Raw genomic sequence first — 21,166 nt, 5'->3', positions numbered from 1 at the left:
ATAAGTAAGACTTGAAGGACTTAGGACTGATAGCTCACCTTATTTCCTGTTCCTTGTTTGGTTGTGGACTTAGGGTATCTTGTTATTTGTCCGAATGTCGTTGAATTCTTAGTTATACATCATATATATATATATATATATATATATATATATATGTGTTAGATATCAAAGCTTTCACTTCAGTGCAACACCTTTGCGTAACAAAGGCATTCAAACAACCTTACTATTTAACTATAATAGGTATAGTTAAGGGATTACTACTCACTACTACTATTACAACGACCCATACGTGAGTCACTACATAAGTACTACATTGAGTAACAATACATGCTATACACTATACAAGAGAATACACTATACACTATACAAGAGAACATACTATACACTATACCAGAGAACATACTATACACTATACAAACATTAAATACTATAACAGAATGTGACATACTACTTCTCGATACGACACTTCATTGTGGTATCACTTTGTAACCATAGTCTCCTGGAGGGAGAGCGGGCATTGTGTGTATAGATCTATACGGGACAGACACTCCCACATCCTGACTGCTAGCTATAGTCCCAGCCGAAAGGCCAAGGGGTGACAGAATGCTACCTCACTATTTATGACCTGGAGGGTCATCCGTTATTCAGCCGTCGATCAGCATGGTTACATACGAGTTCACATTCAAACCTTTAATTAACTAATTAAGAATTAAAGGTAAAAATAGACTTTTCGAGGCGTATTGTTCATTTAATACCACCTGGAGTCTACATATTTCTACTTTAGACTTTTCGAGGCGTATTGTTCATTTAATACCACCTGGAGTCTACATATTTCTACTTTAGACTTTTCGAGGCGTATTGTTCATTTAATACCACCTGGAGTCTACATATTTCTACTTTAGATTCTCCGAGGCGTACTATACATTTAGTACCACCTGGAGTCTGTATTTCATTACTTTGTGATTTTGTCACATACTCGTTTAAGTAAACTATATTTTTATACTAATAGTTTTCACTGGGGAAAAACCCTTGCATTTACGAAAGAACAAACATACAAACAATTGGGTCTTGGTAGAAGACTACTTTTACTGGGAAATATAGGATTTTCTAGGGAGTATACTATTTACAAACATTGAAATCAGTTACTACACTACATTGTTTACAAACATTTTTATACAAGCAATGACACTAAATACTTATGAACTCACCAGCTTTATGCTGATAAACTCTTTCAAAATAACTTGTATTCTCAGGTCATCAGTAGACAGGTACAGATGAAGCTTTTGAGAAGATGGAGCACATACAAGACTCATCTTTTATTTTGATTATACTTTTGGTGTCTTACAAACTATACAGAACACGCTTGTATTACAATTATTATATTAATGCAATGGATGTTGTTGCTTGTCTTTACTATTATGCATTGTTGTGATACTATACATGACGTCCTCCACCCCAGAACGTTTTCGCCGTTCATGGTTTTGGGGTGTGACACATTTCAAAAGGATAGTAGTCCTCATAGGACTTCTGCAGCTCAGCAGTCATGGTAGCAATCATTAGACACGATACTTTTGCCGCATGGTAGCAATCATTAGACACGATACTTTTGCCGCATCCCTCTCATGAGTAGTATGTTCAGTAATCTGTTCGGGAGTAGCAGTGGTGACATCAATCTCCTTAAGCTCTTTATCTAGGACATATTATTTGTCCTCATAGTGAATAGCCATTCGGATGTTTTGAATCCAGTCATTGAAGTTCGAGCCATCGAAAATGACCCTCCCACATAGGTTCATGAGGAAAAAAGAGCCTGAAGGGATTGGGTTGGAAGCATTGTTTGGGATAGATATTTGAAAATGAAGAAGAACAAAGTTTAGATTAGATGATAATCCTTAATATTACACCCAAATGAAATATTAAGGCTAGGACCCAACACAATATTCTACAATTGCAAAAAGGGATGTCGTAATCCAATTGTGAAATATTTGAAGGTAGGTAAATGACAATTTACCAATTTCCACCATGAAAAACGAAATAGATTATTAAGTTTTAATTGGATTGAAATTCCTAGATCCCTTGAGATTCATTGAACTTTTCAATGGTATGTTTAAATCTCAATTGTGCCCTTTAAGTTGTGAATGGGATGCCGAGGATCATAAACAAGGTGTGAATAACCATGCAAATTAGTTTGGTACACTCAATGTTACAAATCATCTAATCAATGTGCCGGTTAACCACACACGCTCCATTTATCTATGATTAACATCAAGCTACCCTTTGCCACACATTGTCAGTCCCAGATTAGTGTGCCAGTTAACCACACACGCTCAACTAACGACTTAACAAGGTGTAAAGTGTAATTTCATGGATTAGCACCATTTGCATATTTTCCTAGAGTAACTAATATTGGGTATTTATTAAAAGTTTAGTTACTTTATATTTATCATTATAATTTTAACGAGAATTAATGTCTTATCCTACCCGTTCGGCTAACGACCCTCCACCAGTCAAGGAAGCGGTGGGTGAGAGTGGACACCCATTAAACCACCATTTTATAGGCAGTAACCTTATACCCCTTTTATAGACCGGCTTCGTGAATGAGACCTACTAACGGTAAGACTGACTTGTCTTTATATATATATATATATATATATATATATATATATATATATATATATATATATATATATATACCTTAATAAGCATTTAGCCTCAAATGCTGAATTTTAAGAGGTATAACCCTTAAAATATTATGTACAACAAGTTTATGCAATACTTTATCTAATACTGATCTACAGGGAGACTCATTCAACAATTTACAATTCTTTGTTGCGTTTCTTCACTTATCCCCTATCTTTGTGCCTATATTACAGAAAATTAAGGAAATATTGGTCAAAATTAACTCAGTATTCCCTCATTTTCCGCATATTGAATTGGTCTACCCGTAAACTCTATATATTATCTCTTATCTCAGTCAATTAATAGGCATTTCTTGTGGAAGAACCCTTCTCCATGTTTTCTCTCCTTGAACTCTCTGATAAGAACCCTAATCCATATCCCTGCTTTTCCATTTATGGTTTCTGTATCCACATTTGCCTCTTCCACCAGTATCAACTGCAATCCTTACCATGAACTGGTGTTCCCTTCTCCTCTCTACCCCACCACCACCAAACCATCGCCCATCTGAAAACCCTAGATACCATCGTCTCCAACACCACCCAACCCTCTCTGAAAACCCTAGACACGACATTTACCATCGTCTCCTCTAACATCTCCCACCGCCGTCTCCTCTAAGCAGGCATGTTTGTGATTAAAGGTTCGATTTTCTGTTTTTTTTACTATTATTACATCGAATTTGAAATGGGCATTCTATTTTTGTTTATGTTATTCATTAGAATGTTGACACGTGTAACAATCATATCAAACAATGTCAATTGAAGAGGCATCAATGGACTAAAACATTGGATCTGTTAAAGCCCTACAGGTTCAGTCAATTTGATTTCTCTTCTTCCTTACCTCCTTACTGTTAGCCACCTCATCGCCGCCTACAAACCCACCACTCTTTGTAGCTCTCTGATTTCCAAGGTGAAGATAAGAAAGCGGGTTCTTATGAATTATTCATCATCACCGTCTCTTCCATCTACTACCATCACCGCTTTCACCCAAATTTATCACCCCAAATACCTGACGCAACACCTGCACCACCATTACAACATCTGCTCACTTCACCAACCATCATCGCTTTCAACATCGTTGCTGACCACCACATGCTTTATCTCCATCAGCCACCAATATCTCCATCTCTAGACAAACGTTGGATACAAATTTTACATGCTCCATCCGAACCCATGCACCACTAAAGCCACATGCTTCCAGTAAATAAATGACATATACAAACCTCCATTGGTAGCTCTCTATCTTGATTTATGATTTTTATGTTTCATATAATGTTTTTATTTACATTTTTTTATAAATTTATGCTTATTTGATATGAAATTCTGATGATTTGCTTATCGGGTCTTGGTTTGATTTTTTGGGTTTGCTTGAAGAAGACGACTTCAGTTGATCTTAAAGCAAAAGAGAAAGCTTAAATTTGTTTGTATTCTTAGGTACATTCACCATGTAGAAAAATAGAAGGTTAGTTTGGTCATATTATATACGATTATCTGATATAGTTTTGGAATTTAAATCAAGATTTTTAGTAGTTGTTGTTTTGCCAAAGTTTGATTCTATTTTGAAGGTGTTTTAACTTTTTCCTCTTTGTACTTTTTAATGCATTTTCTTTGTTGAGCATAGCCTGATTTTGTCTTTCTAATGCTATTTTTATTACCTGCCTGGAGTTGGTGTTCCCCCTCTAAAGCCGGAATCAAGGATGTTTGTTGTGGCTCAGGGCAGACAACAAGAAGACATATCAGGGACAGATGTGGGTGCAACTCAAATACCATCTCAAGGTGACCTGGTTTGCTTCTGGAAGATGTGGATCAGATTGCCAAGGGTAAAAATTTAATTGGATTTAGTTTTGTTGTTTTTATGATGTTTGAAGATATTAAACAGAATCCATTAATTTGAGAAAAATAGCAATTACCTTTTTGCTGTTTCCTTTTGCAAGAATGTATGCTCAAGTGACAATTTGTCATAAACGTTTTATGTAGAAACATAACTACACTCTGGAAAAATAAAAAATTAGTTAATTAAAATTCTTATTTGTTGTTTGTGGGATAAAATTTATTTTTTTGACCTATAAATGAGACTGAGTATGGAAATCATTTTGTTCCAATGACACTAGGATATGGATCAACAACATAAGATTTGGCTTCTTCTACATCTGGAAGAGGGAAGGCAGCGACTCTGCATCTCTGTTGCATCATTTCCTCTAACATGAATATCATTTCTTGATAGAAATGCATAGGTTCGTCTTATATTCTAGCTCTTCTTTCATCTTTTTCCTCTTTTCTATTTCTGAGAAGGTCTGTTGTTGTGTGTGTATGTGTGATGATAATGTATTGGATGATGTAATGTCATCTCTTTGTTCTTTTACATTTCTTTCATTCCCTTTAATTTTTTAATCACAATATTTTTGGCTCAATACAATTCCTTTTTATTTCTATAATTTAAAATCTTTTACCCTCGATAACACCTAGAAAATGTTACATTAAAAAACTGCTTTTATGTTGCCTCTTTTTGGGCATTCCAGTTCTTTGATTAATATGTTTTTAGGAGTTCAAGACGAAAAGTAAGTTGCACACGACACATATGGTATGTAAAACCTCGGACTTTCTCTATTTTTTGTTTTGGGATTTGAATGTGATTAAAACTCTTTTTTGTTTGTGATTCTTGCATTTTCAAATGCCTATTATTTATGTGTGTATGGTTCTTTTGGGTTAAAAGGAAAAAAAATCAAATACCTTTTTTTTCTGAAATTAGGTTATGTGCACCTGAATCTATCAATATTTATATGTACATTTGTAAATATTTACGTTGAAGAAGATTCGTGGTGCTTTTGCATGAGATTGCACAATATAAGCTTATGCTTAACATCAAAAAAGAAGCTTCCTTACATGTTCTTAATTCACAAGAGGCAATAGCTAATACTATTGTTTGGTAGATGTGATAATGCCCTGTATTTTACTATTAAGAAGTTTATTTGCAAATTAATGTATGAAGCTGGTAAAAAATGATAAGCCTTCATTCTGCATCCACGAGAGTGTGTTGGGATTGATAAAGTTAGTTTATTATTTCTACAACCTATGAACAACTTTTTGTTTTCTGTAAATATATTTGACAAAACTTCATTTTTCATTGACTTTCAGGTTCAGTGAGTGTGTTGGGTCTTCATCGGATAAGAAAGTCGGAGAGTTGCTTCAAACTGCAATGATGGTTGTCGAATACATGTATTTGTTTGTTATATCAACCAATAGACAAAGTTCTTACTGCACATGATCAGGTACTGATTTACTAAACTTTCATGTTTGCAAATAGCTTAGACTTTCTAACTTTACAATTTTCCAATTAAAAACAAAAAAGTATGTATTTTACCAAAATAACTGGTGGAGGATGATGCTCATTCTGAGGGTAAATTACTTTGGTAAGGAATTGTAACATAAACCTATGTCTGTACATCTATAAGACTATGAACAGTTTTTATTGTGAATTCTGGGGTTAATATAAACAACTCGGATACTCACAGGTGGTAATGGAAAACCAAATGGATTTCATTAATATATATGCATCTATAACACAACAAATATCACCAAGGAAAACTACAGATAAAAGACACAGTAGGAAACAAGAAAACGACCCGGCCCCAACGGAAAAATGGTCAAGAAATCTGGACCATAGATAAGATTGAAGCAAGAACACCACCAGTTAGGAATTTGAGAGGGGAATGGTCTCACTAACAAGACTCCAAAGGAGAATAAAAAGAAAAGAAACTAGGCCTATATAACCTTCCAGTCAGTGCTAGGGGCAAAAAGGTCATAAAATGAGAAGAAAAGCAAGGCGGCTTGGGATGTACAGGGAAAAAAAACTCTGAAGCCAACACCAAAAAGGCAATATCCATATAGAGCCAAAACTCACACCAGGTAAAGAACAGTCCCAAGGGTAAAATGGTCAAATTTTGAAACAAATTGTTGTGTGGGAATTGTACAAAATATTTTGCTTTTTTTTTTTTGTAAGTTTTGTTAGAGTAATTATCTCTCAAATAAAATAGATAGTTTTCTAATAATTCTAATTTGTTTTGAACGAGTGTTAAACTAAAAAATTCAACTAATGTATTTTATAAATCGTGAGCTTGAAATCATCATGTGTACTTGGATGTTCCAGCAAAGATATGTCTGTCTTTAAATTTGGTTTGCTTGTATATGTTGTCCCTTTTTGAAAGATAGTTTTGATTTTTAAGGTCAAAATGCTGGTTTTCTCAACATGGATGCGAATTGACAGGTTTTTTCAACAAAGCTAAATGTGTGGACTAAAAAGGGGTAGTGTTACTTTTGGAAATTATCCCAATTTTTATTTATAGTTACAATATGTATGAAGTTTCACAATTTTTAGAAGGGTTAAATGCTAAGAATAACAATGTAGTTTCATTGATTTATTTATTAGAACATTGTATGTTTTTTATAAATATTTTAAAATTAAGAAATTGTCAGAAATAAATTAAAAGGGTGGATCTTTGTTAATGGATGTTTATTGAAATATCTACTATTATAAGCTTTGAAAGTGAAAGGTAAAGTGGAATTTGGTTACTAATTTTTGTTTGTTTACACTATGTTTTTCTGGTTCTGGTTTCTGAATCTATTGGTCTTAGCTCTATTCTTTGCAAGAAGTCATACAAAATCGAGTGACTGACAACTTTGGCAGTTTAACTTTAGCCGTTTTTACTAGAAGACAAGTAGATCTATAATTTGGTGTCTATGTATCATGTTGAATTATTAAATAAAAACTATTATTTTTTTGTTTATTATAATTGGGTTGCTATTTAAAGTAAACAATTATAGTATTGTGTTGTGGATGAGTCCGAATTGAATGGATTGAGTCATATATTTAATTATTGTTAGTGAACATTGAACATATATCCAAGTGGGTTGAGTATGAGAGTTTTAAAATTGCCTTGATCGAGTTTTTAACTCCGACTAATTTCTGAAAAAACTATTCGCACCCGTCGCTTGGCGTGGGTAAACGGCTAGTATATATATATATATATATATATATATATATATATATATATATATATATATATATATATATATTATTAAACTTATAATATTATAAAATATAATGGTTGAATTTTAACATTTAAAACTCTAGGGTTTGGAATTAAAGTTTCATTAGTGAGACTTTACAAATTCAAAAACTTGAAGGTAAGTTTTGAAACTTGTCAAAACTCTTCATTTCCGTAACTTATGAGTTTAATTGCATTTTAATGGATGAGACATTTCATTTTCCATAACTTGAGGACAAGTTATGGAGGTCATTAAAAGCATTCAGATCAACATTTTAACTAACAAAAAGTTATCAAGTAATTTATCTATGATCTAGTTAAACTCATATATAGGTCAAGATAATTTACATCAACAATTTTAAGAAATTAGCCTAATCATATAAACTAATACAAATCTTGAAATTTTGACAATTATCTTTTAATTGGATGACCATGATCATTACCATATACATAAAACATATTATATGTTTCAAAAAACAGTTTGTGGTAATGATCCTAATCCAATTCTGGCAAAAAACTCGAAATTTTGCACCCAGAGCCATCAACTCGGCGAGTGCAAGAACATGACTCGTCTAGTTGGTCATTTACTGAGTGGACTCGTTTAGTCAGCCAGTGGACTTGGCGAGTTCATCAGTCAGAGGCCAGAAAATCGATTTTTTTCAACTTTAGAAAGAAATAAGCATCAAGTATAACAGAAAACAATCCTAGGCTCTAATACCACTGTTGGGTTTTTGAGCACTATAACACTCCTATGGTGCACATGCAACCCTAGATGCTTTGGATCTATGTTTCTCTAATTACACATGCATTTTAAATTTTCCAAAGCATACATCCTAACTAGCATACAAATTGACAATTGAACAATACAACTAGTTAGATAACTTACCTCTTAGTAGGACTTATAGTTCTTGACCTTTGATAGCTTGAGCACCTCAAGTGTGATGCCTCTAATGTGTCACAAACACCAAATGCAAGAGGAGGCTGGAGAGAATAAGTTACTTAGCAAAAAATCTATATCACTCTCTTAGAATGATGGTCTAGCAGATTTTGGCTCTATTAGAGTCCTTTTATAGTGTAGCAAATGATAGGGTTACACCTTGCAAACCCTAATGACCTTTCATATTACTTAGGCTCCATCGGTTAAATCTCCATGGACTACCCATGGACTATCTCATTGGTCTAGCCCATCCTAAATAACCATGGATGTTTAGCCCACACTATAAGAATCATTGATTTACATAATCAATCCCCATATATTTAATTAGTCTCTTTTTTATCACAAAATTAATTCCAAATTAATTCTTGATCAATACTAATTAAATAATATGATTTCTCAATTAATATATTATACTTATAATATATTAACAAATCACAAATAACCTTATTCTTAAAAGTCCATCCTATCAAATTGCACTGGTGAAGGCAACCCAAAAGGACCATGCTACTATCGGGTCAAGTTCATCCTAATTATAGTTATGGGCTTAGACACCTAATCCAACAGAACTACAGTGAGAGACCGGCAACGATTCTGGATCGCGAGACGAAAACCTTGAGGAACAAGGTTGTTCAGCTAGTGAAGGTGCAATGGAAGCACCGCAAGGGCTCAGAATGGACTTGGGAGCCGGAGGACGAGATGAGAGAGCACTACCCCGAAGTTTTTCCAGATGCCGCAACAGACTTCGAGGACGAAGTCTAAAATAAGTGGAGGACAGTTGTAACGCCCGGTTCTATGTACGTATTTTATTATAAGTTTTGCATTTTTACACAGGGACTCGACGAGTTGGAGGCCCAACTCGTCGAGTAGATGCGAATTTTGGACGCGCGGGGAAGAGTCTACTCATTGAGTCGGAAGCCCCGACTCGACGAGTAGACTTGTCTGGATGAAACCCTAAATTTGAGGGTTTGCACCCTATTTAAACAACTTATATGGTCTCCACTCCAGCCTCCATTGCCCTCAGACTCTCTTCACGAAACCCTAATCGAATATTGAGTGTTCTTGAGCCTTTTGTGCCATTTGTGTGTCTTTGAAGCTTGAGAAGAAGGAAGAGGCTTGGGAGATCAAGAGAAAGCAAGTAGATCCATAGGTTTTGGCATATTTCCAGCTCAGTTGAGGTATAAAGCTGATACCTTGACTATTCATTAGATCTCCATTTAGGGTTATTTTCTACATTTTCCAACTTTATGGCCATTGGAGTCCCATGCACCTTGTAGACTTCATTTTGGGTCCTTATGAACTAGTTAACCCATGCATGCACGTAAAGTTTGTAACTTTACATGCTATATCGATCCTAGGAGGTCAGATCTATGTTCTGGATGCATTAAGCCCGACTGAAATCGACTTGGTAGACTTGGACTTTGGGGGACTCGGCAAGTCGCTCATAGGACTCGGCGAGTCGGGTCATGGTTCCCCAACCTTTTCTGTTTCTGATCGATCTGGTTGAGTCTAGAAAAGGACTCAACAAGATGGACGTGAATATGGACTTGAAGATCAAAGAACTCGACGAGTTCAAGGATGAACTCAGTGAGTTCAAGGCAATGTCCCAACTTATATGAAGAATAACTCGACGAGTTCAAGGAAGAACTCGGCGAGTCAAGGTGATGTGTGTTAAACTAACTAGTTTTATCCTACTTTTAATTTATAAATTCGACACACAAAAGGCAGTGGACCTGTCAATTGGTAATATGAATTAGCAAGTAGGGTATCGAACTCAAGGAACAGAAATTAATCTAACTACTAGAATTATCTAAAACAATTAGTAAAACAGAGGGGTTTTCTCTAGTTTTGCAAGACTAGAAACTTAACTAAAACTTAACTAATCAACTAAAAGCTGAAAACACGTAAAAACCAACTAAATTCAATGATTAAAAGAGTTTCTGTTTAGGTTCAACTCATTTACTCCTATGGTTAATTTTTATGGTGATGTAATGGATTAATTGTTATTGGTTACCGACTAAGGTGATTAGATTCACATTCGTTATTACTAATCCTTAGAAAATAGATTAATTTAAGCAGTGATTAAGTGGTTAAACTAATAAATTCCCTAGTTTAATTATTCGGGTTAAATAAGACTTGTAATTAGCTAATTAAATTGGTGATTCAATTAACCTCTTGTTGATGGTGTATCACACAAGCTCACACATTAATTTACCCATTCTCTAGTTAATCCTAGCTTCATATTCACTAATCCTAGGCATATAGCAATGTGTTCACATAAATCATATGAGATAAGCAATTAAGAGATGTTCATGCAGCTTAATTACTTAGCAATTAACAGAAAATAGTTATGGTTAATGCATAAGGGTCTTTAACAAGCTTAATTTAACAAGATTCGCCACTTAACAATTAATCAAAATAGTAAATTATTCCATAGGAGCAAACTTGTCTAACCTAAACAGAAACTAACGAAATTAGTTCATAATTGCAGTAGATAACAAACTAAAAATGAATTCAAACAAGCTAGACATAGTTCTATTCAAAGGTGAAGTGGAAAATAAAACCTAAGTTACCTTAGTCTTCTTAGAATTGAGGATTAGGGTTCTTCTCATGTTCTTCAGATCTCCAGCAGTCTCCTTAGTCGCCAAGTAAGCTTTCCAAAAGCCAGAGAGAGAGTCAATTCGGGTTTGTTGCTTCTATTTATAGATTTCTCAAAACAGGGTCTACTCGTCGAGTAGACAACTGACTCGCCGAGTCCCCTTGAAGAATCCGTATACAGCAAGGACTTTACGTATTGCTTCTCGAATCTCCGTATGTACTCGTCGAGTAGATGTCCCTACTCGCCGAGTAGCTTCAGGATTTAGCATTTTTCTTCTTTCTTCAGTTCCCGAGCTTTCGATCATATCTCCTGCTTCCTTTTATCTCTGAGCTTCTCTTTCGAACTGAATATACAATTTGAACACTATGAAGTACCTTTTGTCCACAATATGTAAATAATTAGCTAACAATTAATGAAAACCTATACTAAATATATAGCTAAATATGCACATATCAAAATACCCCACACTTGACTTTTGCTTGCCCCCAAGCAAAACTGAATTTTAGCACACTAATATTACATAAGACAATCCCAATCAAACCCAGCCATTATGTCAAGACCGCAACGCATGCATTTGTGTCTAAAGTTTTTGCTAAGGATCCCCCTTAATTCTAAATACTCACAATCCTCATAAACACTCGCCCACTTCTTTTGAACAATGCTCATTTTATGCATCCCTCCGAATCCATCCGCAGAAAACCTCCTAGCCTCAAGCTATTTTTGGTTGAGCAACCCAAGCATACATAACTAGAAAATTACAAATTTTTCGATACCAATATGGAGCTCTTTTTGAAATTCTTCACTCTTTGATAACTTGATCTTTATTTCTTTGAATTCACCAATTTTTGGTTTTTGGTATCTTCAACTTTTTGAATCTTCGGAATTTTGATCTTTTGATCTTCACTTTAACTACTCCAAAATTCTTCAAACTTTTCTTGTAATTCTCTCTCTCTTTTTTTACATGTATCTCACTCTCTTTTTTTTTTCTTTAACTCAAAACCCTACATGCTTAAGCAGGGGCGCTCAACTTCAACCTTTATTGATTAAAGATAAAAATTTTCCTGGATACATTTCTGGTACACGATGCTAAACTTGTTGCATCCCTCAAACTAAGCGAGGTTATGTTTTTGTCCCATGATTTCACTAGAATAAAGGGGCCACAAATGCACTATAACGTGTATAGGCTCAACTAAACATTTGGGTCTTCATGCAATCATCAAACATAACACTAGCATGATTCCTAATTGCTTTTTACCAAATTTTCTAAATTAAGTCCTAGCAAATTTCATTTATGCAAAAAAAAAAAAAATTAACTAGTGTAATAACCAACCTCCTGCCCCACACTTAAATTATGCAATGTCCCCATTGCATGTTATGCATGAAAAAAAAACATAAAAGTAAAGAGAGAATTGGAACAAACTCCCCTGGTATAGTAGTCGCGAGGTTGATTTTCTTCTTTGAAAGCTCCATCTTCAATTGACTTTAAACATGGGAGCAGCTCATCCATGTCTTGGGTGTCAAATCTCGTGTGGTACAACTCCAAATATGCAGGAAAATAGTCTCGAAAAATCTTCGGGAATTATCCTTTGAAGAATATGAGTAAACCCGTATCATATGTGGTTAGAATCCAAAGTTTGATAGTGAAATATTGACTGACTCGCCGAGTTACTACGGCTGCTCGACGAGCAGAAGTGCTTTTAGCAGAAAAACGTGCTTTCGTAAGCGGACTCGCCGAGCCTGTGATATGCACTCGGCGAGTACATCGCTGAGTGATAAATAAATATGCTGCTTCTGAGTCTGTTCCTGATGTGGTTGGGTATGATAATTTAGTGTCTTCCTTCATTTTTATTTCATAAGCAACACTCTTAAACACTCTTTGATCACGGACTCGACCTTAAACTCAAAAACTTGCACATTCTCTTCTAGACCCGACCCTTACTCTAGCCTTGACATTTGAGACTCTTGCATGCATCCTAGCCTCAATCTGAAAAGATAAGAGCAACCACAAGTGATAAAAACAAATTCCTACTTCATCGTCCTAAAAGCAAATAAAAATTCAAAACACACAAAACAAATAAAAATTGTCTTCAAACAACCAAATAAAAAACATAAAAATATCAATCTTCATCTTCCTCCTCATTTTCTCCTGCTCCATTCCCACTTGCTTGGTTCCTCCTTGCTTGCACTCTTTCCTCCCAACTTGGCACATAAGGGAATCCGGGTCCGGGCCTTGGTGCGATATTCATTTGTTCAAATATATAAACAAATGACTCGTTGTTATTATTCATGCTTCTCCCAAGGTCGTCTTGGTACCTTCGTGCCTTAATATTGTACCAATCCATGGGTAACTCTTCATCCACCGGAATGACCGGTGGGTCTTCCCGAGCTTGCTCCCTCCTTTTCCTTACCCTTCTTCCCGGCTCCTCCGGTACTAACACCTCATCCACATGTGGGATGCCAAAATGTCCTCCACCAAAATCTTCCACGATTCTTGCCCTCCTAAACAAAGTGGTGCTGAAAGGAGGAGTAGGAACCATGGTCAACATCCGAGCTTCCCCTTGGTCAAAAATACCATATGTTCTTGCAAGCTTCGTAACAAACATTCCCCCGTTAATCTTTGAAGTGATCCTCTCTTTTACCGCCCCCTATGCTAAATATTTCGCCAAGCAATATGGCAAGTTGCAGAAAACATCGGGAGTGATAATGCTCCACATGTAGAAAATGTCAAGAGTAGGGACCTTATCGTCATCCTTTCGCATGTTAATAGTACTTGCGATCAGACGATGTATCAAGCGATGAATTAGGGAACAGATACTCCCCTCTTGAGCAGATGACGGAATGTAGACCAGGTTGGCAATTGTGTTCCAGCAAGTCGATGCAACTACTCCCTCGGGCAAGTCTTTGTGACAATGTTCTAGGAATGTTTCAAAATTTTCTAACATAATCACATTTTGATCATATATCCCCATCCTCCATGCGAGCTCTGCAATGCTACATTGACGCAGCTCCCCTCCAAGACAGAAAGTAATAGTGTTTGGATTGTAATAGTCACTACCACCTCGAAAGGAGATGGTAGCAAAGAACTCCCAGCACAATTCTTGATAAACGGGCTCTTGAATCTTAAAGAGTCGGCTCCAACCATCACAAACCACTGTTATCCCATCATTGTTGAAAGACTTGACCAAATAAGGGGTCAACTCTTCCTCCAAACCAACTTGACCAATCCAATGCCAGTCAATACCATTAGGGACATATATTTCCTTGCGCTTTAACGCTTCCAGTTTGTTTTTTGTGCGAGCAAGTGACGGCTTGGAGGTTATTTGTGGAAAGGTTAACCACGGGAGGTCCCCATATCCGCCTCCCCTTGAACTTTGTCCTCTCCTAGACATAATTCCCGCAAGACAGAATCAAGCAAACCACAAACAAAACACAAAGCAGTTAAGAACATCAAACTTTCTGAGCATCTGTGACCTGGACTCGCTGATCCACGAACCGACTCGGCGAACAGGACGAACTGTGCGAGTCCAATCCAGTCGGGTAAAATTAACCGGTCGATTCTATAAATTAATCCAGGGGTTTGTTTCGGAATGTTCACTAAGCATTAATATATAAGAAATTTTGTTTAAAACGCCCTAATTTACCAAAAAATCGAAACCCTAAAGTCCAAGTGTATTCAAAATCGGGATTTTTTCAGAAATTAAGGATGCATCTACACCAAAGATCGAAACTTTTAAAATATTAAGAGTGAAAATGGTTACCTTTTAGTTGGATTTGTAAGAAAACGGAAGAAATCAAGATGAGAGCTTGAGAGAACTTGCTCGTCGTGTATGGGTGGTGGCTGGGTGAAATGTTGAAATGTTTTACAATTAGGGTAAAAACCCCTTTTACAGAATGTGAAAATAATAATTATTTTTTTCGGATAAATACGTGGACTCGCCGAGTAGGAGCACCTACTCGCCGAGCAGATACGCGATTCCGAGTTTAATCGGGATTTCTCAAATGGACTCGCCGAGTAAGGTTAGGGACTCGTCGAGCCTTTCACTGTTTGATAAGCAATTGAATTTTTAAAATTTTATGCAACCAACCCCACACTTGAGCATTGCTTTCCCTCAAGCAATCATTATAAGCACAGAAGAAGATTGATAAAAGCAGATCCAAAAACTTGCTTTACTCTAAACTCGGGTTGCCTACGGGAAGCGCTTCTTTTTAAGGAGTCATTAGCTGGACTCCTTCCCGCTTTAAGTTTATGTAGTTCCTCCTAGAAGCAGCCCTGCTTCAAGACCTTCGTCTCTTGGAATTCCTTCTTCATATCTCTTCACTCTATGACCATTAACCTTGAAAGGAGTTCCGTCTCTCGATATAAGCTCAATAGCTCCATGTGGAAAAACTTGCTTTACTATAAATGGACCATCCCATTGTGTCTTCAGCTTGCCCGGGAAAAGTTTGAACCTTGAATTGAAGAGTAGCACCTTTTGTCCTTCATGAAAATCCTTATTACCCTTCAATCTTTTATCATGCCAATTCTTTGTCTTTTCTTTGTATATTAAGGAACTAGTGTAGACCTCATTTCTCAGCTCTTCAAGGGCATTCATTTGCATCAATCGGTTGGTTCGAAGTTCAGCCAAATCAAAATTGCACATCTTTACAGCCCAAAAAGCTTTATGCTCTATTTCTACCGGTAAATGACATTTTGTTTCCATATACTAACCTATATGGTGTAGTACCAATAGGCGTCTTGAAAGTTGTTCGAAAGGCCCAAAGTGCATCATCTAATTTATCCGACCATTCCTTTCGATTTCCTCCAACCGATCTTTCTAAAATCCTTTTTAATGCCCTATTCGTCACTTCAGTTTGCCCACTAGTTTGTGGATGATAAGATGTGGAGAACCTATGATGTACCCCATATTTTTTCAACACCTTGGCTAATTGATCATTTGCAAAGTGAGTGCCCCGGTCACTAATAAGAGCTTTAGGAACTTCAAATCTTGAGAATAGCTTCTTTAGAAATCGTACCACCACCCGAGCATCATTAGTTGGTAATGCGTGTGCCTCCGCCCATTTAGACACGTAATCGACCGCCACCAAGATGTATTTATTCCCTTTGTACATTGGGAAAGGTCCCATAAAGTCGACCCCCCACACATCAAATACCTCACATATTTGAATACTATGTTGGAGCATTTCATTTCGGGATGATATGTTCCCCACTCGTTGGCATGAATCACATTCTTTGACAAATTGAGCAGCATCTTTAAAAATGGTGGGCCAATAAAACCCAATATCAAAAATCTTCCTAGCTGTGTAGTGTGCTCCATGATGTCCTCCAGCGGGCCCGCTATGACAGTGTGCCAAGATTTCTCGACTTTCTTTCCTAAATGCACATCTTTTTATCATTCCGTCTGCGCAGCTTCGGAAGAGATACGGCTCATCCCAAAAGTAGTACTTAATTTCTGAAAAGAATTTCTTCTTCTGTTGGCGGGTTAAGTCTTTTGGAATGTAATTGGTTGCTAAGTAGTTAGCTATATCCACAAACCATGGCATTTCTCCGGATACGACTAAAAGATATTCATCGGGAAAATCGTCTCCAATCTTGTTTTCTTCCAACTCCTCCAAATGCGGGTTCTCTAATCTTGACAAATGGTCGGCAGCTACGTTTTCCATTCCCTTTTTATCGCGTATTTCAATGTCAAACTCTTGCAAAAGTAAGACCCAACGTATCAATCGGAGCTTAGCATCTTGTTTAGTAAAAAGATACTTTAGGGCTGAATGATCGGTAAAAACTATGGTCTTAGACAATACCAAATATGGGCGGAACTTATCAAAAGTGTATACCACAGCTAACAGCTCCTTCTCGGTAGTAGTATAATTCTCTTGGGTAGGATTCAATGTCTTGCTTGCATAGTAGATCGGCTGAAAATGCTTGTCAATTCTTTGTCCCAAAACTGCTCCCACCGCATAGTCACTAGCATGACACATTAGCTCAAAAGGAAGATTCCAATTTGGTGCTATCATGATAGGAGTAGTGGTTAATCTTTCCTTTAACAAATGAAATGCTTCATGACATTCCTTGGAAAAATCAAATGGGGCATCCTTCAAGAGTAATTGAGTTAAAGGTCTAGTAATCTTCGAAAAATCTTTAATGAAGCGCCGATAAAATCTCGCATGGCCAAGAAAACTCCTTACCCCTTTTACATTAGTTGGAGGGGGTAGCTTAGCTATTGTGTCCACTTTTGCTCTATCCACTTCTATCCCTTTCCTTGAAACTTTGTGACCCAATACAATTCCTTCTTTCACCATGAAGTGGCACTTTTCCCAATTAAGGACAAGGTTTGTCTTCTCACATCTAGCTAGCATCAAGTCCAAATTAGATAAGCAATCTTCAAAAGATGACCCGAACACCGAGAAATCATCCATGAAGACCTCCATAAACTTCTCGATCATATCATGAAAAATGGCCATCATGCACCTTTGGAAACTAGCCGGTGCATTGCATAACCCAAAAGGAATGCGTCTATATGCAAATGTTCCACTTGGGCATGTAAAAGTGGTCTTCTCTTGGTCTTGTGGGACTATTGGAATTTGAAAATACCCTGAAAACCCATCAAGAAAACAATAATATAAATGGCCGGAGAGTCTTTCGAGCAATTGATCGATGAATGGCAATGGAAAGTGATCCTTGCATGTGGCATCATTCAATTTCCTGTAGTCAATGCAAACACGCCACTCGGTTACTGTTCTCGTTGGAATTAATTCGTTAGTTTTATTTGCCACCACCGTCATTCCTCCTTTCTTTGGTACCACTTGCACCAGACTCACCCATGGGCTATCGGAGATGGAGTAAATGATACCGGCATCTAGTAGTTTAACCACCTCCTTTTTCACAACCACTTGCATGTTCGGGTTAAGTCTTCGTTGGCGTTGTACTACAGCTTTAGCTCCATCTTCTAAGTTAATCTCGTGAGAACAATAAGCTGGACTAATTACTTTTATGTCGGTTATTTGCCATGCTATAGCACCTTGCCTCTTGCTTAGTACACCCACAAGGATTTCTTTCTCATGTTCGGCCAAATCAGCGGCTATTATTACAGGTTTTTGTTGGCCATCTTCTAGAAACGCGTACTCCAAGTGATCTGGTAGTGCCTTAAGTTCAGTATTCGTGTTCTGAATGTTGAACACGTCGAGTCCATTGAGGGGGCTCGTCGACTCCTTCGTAAAATCCGCGACTGATCGCGTTTCCTCGGATGGACTCGTCGAGTCGGCTCTTCTGCACTTCTGATTAGATCATTATACTCAGCTTCCTCGAGCAGTCTTTCTAATTCCAGCAGGTCTCTTTCCTCATCAAATTCTTCTTCATGTGTGACGGTGGACTTGTTCGGCTCATTTTCGTTCCATTCCTCCATCAGTTCTTCCAACATGTCAACCGAAAATGTTGTGTCATCGCTATTCCTTGGATGTTTCATGGCTTGATCAACTCCAAAAGTGATTGATTCATCTCCTACCCGATGGGTAAGTTTAGAATCTCGCATGTCAACTATAGCACTTGCGGTGTTAAGAAAAGGTCTTCCAAGTATTATCGGGACTTGAGGATCCGCTTCCATGTCTAAAACTATAAAGTCCGCGGGAAACACAAATTTATCAACCTTCACCAATAGATCTTCACATATATCCTCTCGGAAATGTGACCGTTTTATTTGCTAGGTGAATAGCCATTCGAATTGGCCTTCGCTCCAGAAGATCTAATTTCTTGAAAAATGAGTATGACATGAGATTTACACTTGCCCCTGAATCGGCCAATGCATAAATGGTAGCTAAGTTTCCAAATTGGCAAGGCAATGTTAAGCTTCCCAGATCACCCTTCTTCTTAGGTAGTATATTCAACATGGCATCTGAACAATTCTCGTTTAGGACCACTTTCTTCACCTCTTCCATCTTCTTTCTATTAGTTAGAAGCTCCTTCAGGAATTTGGCATATTTCGGCATTTGTGCAACCGCTTCTATGAATGACATATTAATCTGGAGAGCCTTTATGTGTTCCAGAAACTTCTGGTAGTCAACTTCATTTTTTTCTTGTCTAGCTCTAGCCGGAAAGGGAAGTGGAGGCTGATATGGCTTAACAGGAGGCTGGCTTTTTTGTTCAGGTGGGGGACTCGTCGAGTCCGTAACGTCGACTCGGCGAGTCGTGTCGGGATTCTGTGATTCTTCAAGATCTTCTTTATCCTCTTGAACCAGCTCAGGGTCTTCTTGCTGAATAGGGGTCAGAGGGGTTATAATCTTCCCACTCCTGGTTGTCACGATATTTATATGTGCACCTTTCGGGTTACTTTCGGTATTACTAGGAAGTCCACCCGGTCTTCTCTCATTCACTTGTTGAGCAAGTTGCCCCAACTGCTTTTCTATGTTGAGAATATATGCTTGCTGATTCCTAAGAAAGGCTTGTTGATCTTTCATCATAACCTGGTGTTCTCTCAACATATTTTGTTGATCTTTGAGTGTAGCATCGGTATCATTGTGTCTTTTCTCGGATGCGGCCACGAATCTTGTAAGCATGTCTTCCAAATCTGATTGCTTTTCATGCACCAGTTCCTCCTTTTGATAAAAGCCTCTCTCCTTTTGCCTATACTTTTCCTCCCTTGTCTTTTTGTACTCATCATAAGGTAGCCATTCCTTCTTTGGTTTTCACCAATTATCATCTAACCTATCACCACTTGAATAGTATACTTGCATCTTCCGATTCCCGTTCTCGTTAAGATCACAATCTTTAGTCAGATGAGGTCCTCTATAGTTTTCACAACCCACTCTAATGGCGTGGATGGATTGGTCCATATTTGTCATTCTTCGATCCATGCTTTCCGATTTTACCATCATTGCTACCATGTCATCAGTAATGGAGTTCACCGCCCCTCGAGTCAAGTCATTTCTTGGGTTATGATATTCTCTAGAGTGTTTAGAGAATTCTTCAATTAGGGCCTTTATCACCGGGGGTGCTTTCTTTGTGAGTGGTCCTTGCGAATCAAGGAGTTGCCTAGTTATCACATTTACTCCGTCATAGAAAATGGAGACTTCTTGTTGGCTGTATAGATCGTGATGTGGGCAATTCCTTAGTAAGCCTTTGTACCTTTCCCACGCCTCATATAGTGACTCTCCAGCTTGTTGTTCAAAATTAGTTATGGCTTTCTTCAACTTGGCTATTTTTGAAGAGGGGCAAAACTGGTCTATGAATTCTTCTTTCATTTTAGCCCATGTAGTGATGGATCCTGGGGGAAGTGATTTTAGCCAATCCTTTGCAACTCCCTTGAATGTGACAGGTAGCATACGAAGGAAGACAGTGTCGCGAGCCACATTAGGGACATTGAAGTAGTCGACTATGTCATTGACTTCGTCAAGATGCTTGTATGTGTCTTCATGATCCTTCCCGTAGAATGGAATCTCCTTAAGTTGAGCAAGTATGTGGCCTTTAAGTTCAAAGGTGGCAGTTGCGGGAATCGCGGGTTGCACGAGTCCCGGGCCGGTGTCGTCACGCATCCTTTTCTTCCATTCACCCATGGGAACTTCATCAATGTTAATCATGGGGTCAGCTAGTTCGCCCTTGATGTCGCTTCCTTCCTCGAATTCGCTTTCTTCTTTTTTGGATTCGTACATGATATCGTCCTTGTTTGGGTCTTCGTTTGCCTCAAAAAAATTGTTGGATTCTCCCATTTTCTTGTCCTTTTTCTTACTAAAAACAGATTTGAGATTCTTCAATGGCGAATTTTTTGATGTTGCGGTTTCTCCTACGGTTTTGCCTTTGTTTTTCTTCAAGGTTGCTTCCGGGTCTTCAAGCGGTGGAATCAAAGGTGTACCTCCTCCCCTGGTCATAAACGAACTGTAAACAAAACAGAAAACACGCGTAAAAAGAACAAAAAAAATAAAATAAAAA

The 21,166-nt window shown here is 37.4% G+C and overlaps 1 long non-coding RNA gene and 1 other non-coding gene across 8 annotated transcripts; both read left to right on the top strand.

Moving 5' to 3' along the window:
* The first annotated feature begins 2,960 nt into the window (after positions 1–2,960).
* Positions 2,961–6,796, top strand: LOC145109500 (uncharacterized). Of its 7 annotated transcripts, none has more exons than XR_013709053.1 (7): positions 2,961–3,295; positions 3,393–3,903; positions 4,047–4,134; positions 4,358–4,492; positions 4,784–4,906; positions 5,808–5,941; positions 6,185–6,796. It is a non-coding gene; the product is annotated as an uncharacterized LOC145109500 (long non-coding RNA). The 7 variants fall into 7 exon arrangements; XR_013709052.1 differs by having other exon boundaries at positions 2,961–3,313; positions 4,338–4,492; XR_013709050.1 differs by having other exon boundaries at positions 2,962–3,295; positions 4,338–4,492.
* Positions 6,797–20,326: 13,530 nt separating this feature from the next.
* On the top strand, positions 20,327–20,433 carry LOC145110340 (small nucleolar RNA R71). Its single transcript, XR_013709722.1, has one exon. It is a non-coding gene; the product is annotated as a small nucleolar RNA R71 (small nucleolar RNA).
* Positions 20,434–21,166: the final 733 nt, after the last annotated feature.

The sequence above is a fragment of the Lactuca virosa genome, chromosome 4, assembly GCF_052849685.1.
Source record: "Lactuca virosa cultivar CGN04683 chromosome 4, Lactuca_virosa_CGN04683_v6, whole genome shotgun sequence".
NCBI classification, from domain to species: Eukaryota; Viridiplantae; Streptophyta; class Magnoliopsida; order Asterales; family Asteraceae; genus Lactuca; species Lactuca virosa.
This window is presented reverse-complemented; position numbering and strand designations above follow the sequence as displayed.